This window comes from Chiloscyllium plagiosum, chromosome 12 (assembly GCF_004010195.1).
Source record: "Chiloscyllium plagiosum isolate BGI_BamShark_2017 chromosome 12, ASM401019v2, whole genome shotgun sequence".
Classification (NCBI taxonomy): domain Eukaryota; kingdom Metazoa; phylum Chordata; class Chondrichthyes; order Orectolobiformes; family Hemiscylliidae; genus Chiloscyllium; species Chiloscyllium plagiosum.
In genome coordinates, this window is record NC_057721.1 from 54,758,046 (window position 1) to 54,766,665 (window position 8,620).

Sequence of the window (8,620 nt, forward strand, 5' to 3'; positions counted from 1 at the left end):
ATGACTTGTTCATCCATACTGGAAGATCACTGTGCATTAATATACAATCAGCCTGTTCTGCATAGGGAAATCTGCAGCAAAAGAATTAAATAAATTGAATATCACATAATGAATGGGACATAGTAGTTTTCACTGAGAATCCTGAGTGAATATGATTTCACTTACTACCCTGGAAAATAAAACTGGAGGTTTGAAATAAAAAAAGACATCAGAAAGGAGGCAGGTTTAAGCCAAATAATTAGAGAGCAGCCAATCTTTCTTCAGCTCTCTCCAAATTATTAACCTATAATCACTGAGAAACACAACTCACAGGGCCAATAAACACTGATTGGAGGGTAGCAATTGGAGCAATTAAATGGATGTGATCGTCAGGGGGAATGAGGAGAGCTTCTGAGGCACAGGAGCAGGGATGTTGGAGCACTGTCGCCTGATCAATGAGGGGGTGATGGAGGTGTTTCTAGACGAGGGCAGGGCAGGTTTGAAGAGCTCAGGTTCCAATTCTTTATACAGTCATATAGCACAGAAACAGACTCTTCGATCCAACTCGTCCATGCCAACCAGATATTCTGAACTGATCTTATGCCATTTGCCAGCATTTGGTCCATATCCCTCTAAACGATTCCTATTCATATATCCATCCAGATGTCTTTTAAATGCTGTAATTGTACCAGCCTCCACCACTTCCTCTGGCAGCTCATTCCACACACGTAACACCCTCTGCATGAAAAAGTTACCCCTCCAGGCCTTTTTAAATCTTTCCCCTCTCAGCTTAAACCTATGCCCTCTAGTTTTGGATTCTCCTATCCTGGAAAAAAGACCTTGGCTATTCACACTATCCATGCCCCTAATGATTTTATAAACCTCTCTAAGGTTACCCCTCAGTTTCTGACACTCCAGAGAAAAAGCCTTGGCCTATTCAGCCTCTCTCTAAAGCTCAAACTAGCAACATCCTTGTGAATCTTTTCTGAACCCTTTCAGGTTTAACAACATCTTTCTTATAGCAGGGAGACCGGACTTGCATGCCATATTCAAAAAATGGCCGAATCAATGTTCTGTATAGCACAAACATGACATCCCAATTCCTATTGTTAGAAACAAACTCAATAAAATTAGCTGAGACCACCAAAAGCTGGAAACAAGGCAATTTATTTACGAACTTGCAAGTAAGGGCATCAAATGCATTAAGCAAATGAGTCCTGAGCATTGGAACATGTACATAGTTATATCCCTGGTGCTGCATGAGATAACCTCTCCCACCCCCTTATCCTACCTAACAGCTTAACGGCCGCTACGTGACTTCTTGGAAGGATGTTGTGAAACTTGAATGGATTCAGAAAAGATTTACAAGGATGTTGCCAAGGTTGGAGGATTTGAGCTATAGGGAGAGGCTGTTTTCCCTGGAGCGTCAGAGGCTGAGGAGTGATCTTATAGAGATTTCTAAAATCATGAGGGGCATGGATAGGATAAATAGACAAAGTCTCTTCCGTGGGGTGGGGGAATCCAGAACTAGAGGATATAGGTTTAGGGTGAGAGGGGAAAGATATAAAAGAGACACATGGGGCAACGTTTTCACGCTGAAGGCGGTACATGTATGGAATGAGCTGCCAGAGGAAGTGGTGGAGACTGGTACAATTGCTATATTTAAGAGGCATTTGGATGGGTATATGAATAGGAAGGGTTTGGAGGGATATGGGTCGGCTGCTGGTAGATGGGACGAAATTGGGTTTGGATATCTGGTCGGCATGGACAGGTTGGACCGAAGGGTCTGTTTCCACGCTGTACATCTCTATGACTCTAAAAGACTCAATGGCCTGTCATTTCCCAGATTATCCCTGTTGCCATTCTTCAACAAAGGAATAACATTGGTTATTTTCTAGTCCCTGGGACTGCTCCTACGATTTAACAGTATGCAAAGATTTCATGCAGTTAACTTTGGAATTTCCAAATGCATAACTATGAAAGGATGTTTATTTCTTTGCATCACTTTTTGCTTCCAGTCTTTCTTCTTTATTATGTTGGCATTCTTCAGCCTACTCTCTAAAACTAGGGCCTCTTCCATTCACAAATTTTCTATTTCTCCGATTTCCTTGTGGACTCCAACATATTCCAATGTCATAGCCTATTGGAGAACTACCAGAACTGCTGTTTCACTAATCATCAACACTGATGTTCATCTAAATAGATTTCTTCCTAAAAATTAGCAGCAATGTGCTTCTGAACTCTTTGAGGATCATAATTTCTTTACATCCTCAATTTTTCTCTCGCTTAAGGGATCTAAACCACTGATCATGCAGAATTTCTTTCTTCATGGAAATTTATGCATGGCTGATGTGTTTTTTTTTCTTGCAGAACTAAATTTCAATTGAGAAAATTCAGATACAAGCTCATGATCATTGAATATTGCCTGTCTGGCAATTTATTACTCTGCAGATGGTACTTCTGACGAGCTGGCACATAGAGCCAGACTGTCAAATTAGTCAAAACACTGTGTCACATTAAGGTCCAAACCTCTTTTGGCCACCTCATCCATCCTCAAGTGAGGTAAAAATACTTTTGCACTCTTTTCTCATTAAAATTAGGCTTTAAGGATAGATTCTGAGTTAATCCAATTCCACATTGGAATCAGATTCAATGTCCAAGCTGCTATGTTTCTCCTCCCTCTTTGTTCTAAGCTTTTCCTTTATCAGCTCATATTCTCTAATTTCTTTATCTGTTTGGAGTTTAAGTTCTTTCTTTAATTCCATTGCCCTTTGCTTCTCTGTTTCCTCCCTTTCTGTTACCCTCCATTTTTCGTTTCCATCTCTTATTCTCGGCTTCTCATTTCTCTTTAACTCTTAATCCAGTTTATAATTTCTGTTTGTTAGCTAATTCTAGCTGTGACTCTGGAGTTCAGGTTTCCCTTTGTCCAATTCGAATTGTTGTATGAAACATTTGATCCTTTCAAGACGCTGCTTTTCCTTCTACCTTCAATTTATTTGCGAAATGCCTTCTTTTTTAAATTAATTCACTCATAGGATGGTGTGTCACTGGCTCAGCCAGTATTTATTACCCATCCCAAGTTGCCACTGAGAAGGTGGTGGTGAGCTGCTTTCTTGAACCATTACAGTCCATGCGCTATTGGTAGATGTACAATGTTATTTGGGAGTGAATTCTAACATTTTGATCCAATCACACTGAAGGAATAGTTATATATTTCCAACTTAGGATGGTAAGTGGCTTGGAGGGGCACTTGTAAGTGAATGTGTTTCCATGTATCGGCTGTCTTTATCCATGGTAGTCATTATGGGTTTGGAAATTGAGCTTTAGTCAAAGTTTTTAAATAACCGACTGTTATATCATTGCCTTGCAGAAAAGTCTTAGCATTATTCAAAGCCATCTTCAAATTTCCATGCAATAAACATCACCACAATGCATCTGCTTTAGTCACAGCACCACTCTGTAACCACAACATTCAAATCTTTCTTAAATCTAGTCGATTTAAAAATCCCAGGAATTGCCCCAAATTGTTATGATCCCACTTGATGTCATTACTGAAAGACTCAGATCCCAGACTGAAATTGTAGATCATAATTTGTCTTGTTTGGTTTTAACGAGATGGTCCTTCACTTAAATATAAGGACACAATGCTGCAGGTTAGTTTTAACAATCAAACAAAGGGATATTAAGCCAAAAAAGAATAAATCAATCTATCTACATATAGCACAAACTTAATGTTTTGAAACAAATGATAAAATACAACCAAGCCCTCCCTCGCACAGTACCCAGAAGGACCTCTTATACTGTACTTACATCAGAGAAAGAATTGCTTTCTGTAAAGCCTTGATAAACTTAATTTAACTGTGGTTTCAGCTCTCAGTCTGGAAAATCTGAGAACCTCTTCCTGGAACTTTTATAAACCTTGCTTTGAACATTCTCAGTTTCAAATAACCTCTTCAGGTTTTATCCAAACAGCTCTGGAAGTTCCTACCTCAAAGGTAATCTAATTTCTGACTTCTCCCTTTCTCAGGAGCACTGCTTTACACATCCAACTTGAACCAAGTCATCTGTGGAACTGAAGGTTTTTTTTTAATGTTTCTTTTAACCAACTTTTTAGTTCCTTAATTACAAATAGAACAAGGTCTAGAAGTTTCAAACTAAGAACTTATTGCACAATGATTTGCCTTGACCTGTCATAAAACTCTCCTATTGCGAACAAAAGCCCTTTTTAGTCCAGGAAGCTATTTGTCTGCCAAGTTGTTTGAAAACAATCACCATCAGTACAGAAAAACTTACACGTTAGTTATTAATCCCTCCAGACACACAGAAAAATTCATGTCACTGCTTCAAAAATCTAAGTTTAAAAGAAATGATATTGGAATTTATATAAATATCCCACTTACATCACACGTCAGGTATGTATCTCCGATATGTTCAACGTTGCACAGACAGCTGCTCTTGCCGTATTCTGAGATCCACAGTCAGAGCCGTGCGGTGTCATATTCACAATCTCAATCTCTCTCTCCAATATCACCATGGAGCTCAGGGCCGCACCACTCCACAGTTCCACTTCAACCTCCGGCTTATTCGCCATGCTAACAAGAAACATTTTAATTTCCTTTCAGGCATCAAGGCCCACAAGATGCAATAACTCAGAGATACCCGTGGCCCTTTGGAACCTTCCTCTCCTCCCCTTCCCTCTGACTCCATCCTCTTCCCCAACCCCACCTCCTGTCGTGAATTCACCATCCCTCCTAACCTTCTGCTCTCCAATGCTAAATGTTCTGTACCCACAAAAGGTCTCAGTTTTATCCCTCCGCATCCCCACCTTAATGAATTTTGGGCACGACATGACATTGAACTCTTCTTTTGTCACCTTCACCTCTGTGCCCATTTCTTTGGTCCTCTCCTTATCCCACAGACCCCTTCACCCAGCTCCAACACCCTTCCTCCACCTGGACCCTTCCCTCTGGCCTTTTGTCTGCACTCAATTTGCTCATTGAGAACTGTCAATGTGAGACTGGTCACTTCAATTTCTCTGCACTCCCTCCCCCACCCCCCACCCCTCCCCCATCCAATCCAATCTATCTCCTTACAAACAGGTTGCACTCTGTGTGCTCAGGTCCAACCCTGATTTTCTTATTAAGCCTGCTGACAAGGATACTGTTGTAGCCTGGCATACTGACCTCTTCATTACAGAGGCTGAGTGCCAGTTCTCTGATAGCTCCTTCTGTCTTTCTCTGGACCATGACCCCACCTTGGCACATCAGACCATTACATCTATTCTAGTCACTGATCTCATTTCATCTGGTGATCACCTTGCACTACCTCCAAGTTGAAAAGTCCCCAGCCCCACACAGCTCACTTCTACCTGTTCTGAAAAAGGGTCACCAGACTCAAAATGTTAACTTTGATTTCTCTTCACAGATGCTGCCAGACCAGTTGAGCTTTTCAGGAACTTCTGTTTTTGTCTCTTCAAACATGTATTGAGTTCCTTGGAGATTGTAGAGAGTCTGTATACTTAAAAATTTCTTCTCCATGTGTTCTCATTCCTTGATTCTGTATTAGTGGCTGCATTATCACTGTTATCCCTTGAGAATCAGACCATTCAATCCATCCACCTGTCAGCTCCTTTTCCCTTAGTAACATCAAGGCATCTCGGTTTCTCCAGAAATTGCAGTTTGTAATTTCTCTCTTGTTGCAGTCTATTGGTGGCCTCTCACTGCTGGTCACTGAACCAGACCCAAGCCCCTCATTTTCAATGTGAGCAGGTCATGAGCTCTGTGTCTCCAGCTGACGGAGTGGACTTAGTCTATCTTACAGCACTTTTCTCTTTGTCACGCTGCATCATATCCTGAACTGTGACATATGAGGTTGCAAACAGTTGGAAACACTTGTTGGTAAATTGTGGTTCGTTACCAGTAAATACTAATCCCAGAATTCTATCCATGGAAAATATTCTCTTCAACTAGGTCTTATAGCCTTTGGGTTGGTGCAATATGTGCAGGTCAGTCCAAAGATGTGCAGGTCAGGTGAATTGGCCATGCTAAATTGCCAGTAGTGTTAGGTAAGGGGTAAATGTCGGGGTATGGGTGGGTTTCGCTTCGGCGGGTCGGTGTGGACTTGTTGGGCCGAAGGGCCTGTTTCCACACTGTAAGTAATCTAATCTAATCTAATTTGGTGGTAGTGTATGTGCAAGTGAAGGTAGTTGGTTATGATTGTGACCCTTCAAAAGCTGTCATGGATAAAAGGCATTCTGTAATGGGATAGAGCAAAAGTTAGTTAAGGCCAAATAAAAATCTTCATTCATTCTCAGGTGATCTTTTATGTTATGTTGCCCTGCCCTGGCTTTTCTCAGCTTGAGGATGCCTCACTTATTTGTAATATGGACAAATCCATATGAGTTTCCAAACAGTTGGAAACACTTGTTGGTAAATTGTGGTTCGTTACCAGTAAATACTAATCCCAGAATTCTATCCATGGAAAATATTCTCTTCAAATAGGTCTTATAGCCTTTGGGTTGGTGCAATATGTCTCAATCCATCAGGAATAATAGTCAAGCAGGATAAGTCAGGATGTCCCCTTAAATTGGTCAATGCCAAGGCATTCCTATGGTCTAGCTGGAAGTGCACAGGTGGTTTCCTCAGGTCCTGTCTGTCAGTGGCACCAGTGACACATTTAGACACTATGTCATCAAGGGAACATGAGATACCTGCTCATCAATACAGCTTGCTGTTTTCTGGACCGACGCTTAGATAGCTCGAGCTAACCATGAAGAATCTTCTGGAGGATGTCTAGGCAGAGAACTCAAGGGACAATGAACCACTCAAACACCAAAAGGTCATAAATATTATTGAATTGAATTGAATTTATTGTCACGAGTACTGAGGCACAGTGAAAAGCTTTGTCTTGTGAGCAATACAGGTAAATCAGAGTTAAGTAGCATAGATAGTAAATAATAGGTAAACTGTAGCAAAAATAAAAACACAGGTACAGGTGAATGTTAAGAGTTTGTGAGTGCATTCAGTATTCTAACAACAGTAAGGTAGGAATTGTTACAAAACCAGCATGTGTTCAGGCTTCTGTACCTGCTCCCCGATGGTAAAGGTTGTAGAAAAACATTGCCAGGGTGGGATGGATCTTTAAGAATGCTGGCGGCCTTTCCTTGACAGCGGGCCTGGTAGATAGATTCTATAGATGGGAGGTTGGCCTTTGTGATGGTCCGGGTTGAGTTCACCGCTCTCTGTAACCATCTCCGATCTTGAATGGTACAGTTGCCATACCAGGTAGTGATACATCCAGACAGAATGCTCTTGATAGTACACCTATAAAAATTGGCAAGGGTATTCACCATCATGCCAAATTTCTTCAGCTGCCTGAGGAAGAAGAGACGTTGTTGGGCCTTTGTAACCAGTGCATCCACATGAAGAATCCAAGAAAGCTTATCGTGGATGACCATTCCCAGGAGCTTGACACTTTCCACTTGTTCCACCTCTGTGCTGTTAATATGTAGGGGGGCATGAGTAACATCCCCTGAAAGTCAATAAGTTCCTTGGTTTTGCTGGCATTGAGAACTAGGTTGTTCTCAGTGCATCATTTTTCCAGGTCTTCCACTCCTGTCTGTAGTCTGTTTCATCACCATCTGAGATTCAACCGACTGTGGTGGTGATTTCAACGAACTTGTAAGTGGCAATAGTCTGGTATTTGGTGACACAGTCATGGGTATACAGTGAGTACAATAGGGGAGAAAGTGAGGTCTGCAGATGCTGGAGATCAGAGCTGGAAATGTGTTGCTGGAAAAGCGCAGCAGGTCAGGCAGCATCCAGGGAACAGGAGAATCGATGTTTCGGGCATAAGCCCTTCTTCAGTGAGTACAATAGGGGGCTGAGTATGCACCCCTGCAAGTCTCCAGTGTTGAGTGTTAGTGATGATGAAATATTGTCCCCAATTTTCACTGATTGTGGCCTGTGGGTCAGGAAATTGAGGATCCAGTGCAGAGAGTGGGGCTTAGTCCGAGATCACTAAATTTAGTAATCAGTCTCGAGGGGATAATGGTGTTGAAGGCTGAACTGTAGTCAATGAGTAGGATTCTTACATAGCTGTTCTTGGTGTCAAGATGTTCTAGGGAGGATTGAAAGGCAAGTGATATGGCATCTGACATGGATCTGTTGGTCTGATAGGCAAACTGGAGTGAGTCAAGAGTAGTGGTGAGGCTGGAGTTGATTAATGCCATGACCAGACTTTCAAAGCACTTCATGACCACCGAAGTTAGGGCCACTGGACAGTAGTCATTGAGACATGCTGCATGAGACGTTTTAGGCATTGGAATGATGATGGTCCTCTTGAAACAGACAGGGACAGTGCCCTGCTGCAGGCAGAGGGTGAAGATGTCCAAGAAGACTTCTGCCAGTTGATCTGCACATGCACTGAGTGCTCGGCCTGGTACTCCGTCTGGTCCCATCGCTTTCCTTGGATTCACATGAAGGAAAACTGATCTGACTTTTGATGCAGTGACTGTTGGATTAGGTTCATCAGGACTTCTTGGAATAGGTGGGCGGCACGGTGGCACAGTGGTTAGCACTGCTGCCTCGCAGCGCCAGAGACCCGGGTTCAATTCCCGACTCAGGCGACTGACTGTGTGGAG

At 42.2% G+C, this 8,620-nt stretch overlaps 1 long non-coding RNA gene across 1 annotated transcript; it reads right to left on the reverse strand.

Moving 5' to 3' along the window:
* Positions 1-4,493, reverse strand: LOC122555566. Its single transcript, XR_006313303.1, has 2 exons — positions 4,380-4,493; positions 1-71 (listed from the first exon to the last, which is right to left on the reverse strand). It is a non-coding gene; the product is annotated as an uncharacterized LOC122555566 (long non-coding RNA).
* Positions 4,494-8,620: the final 4,127 nt, after the last annotated feature.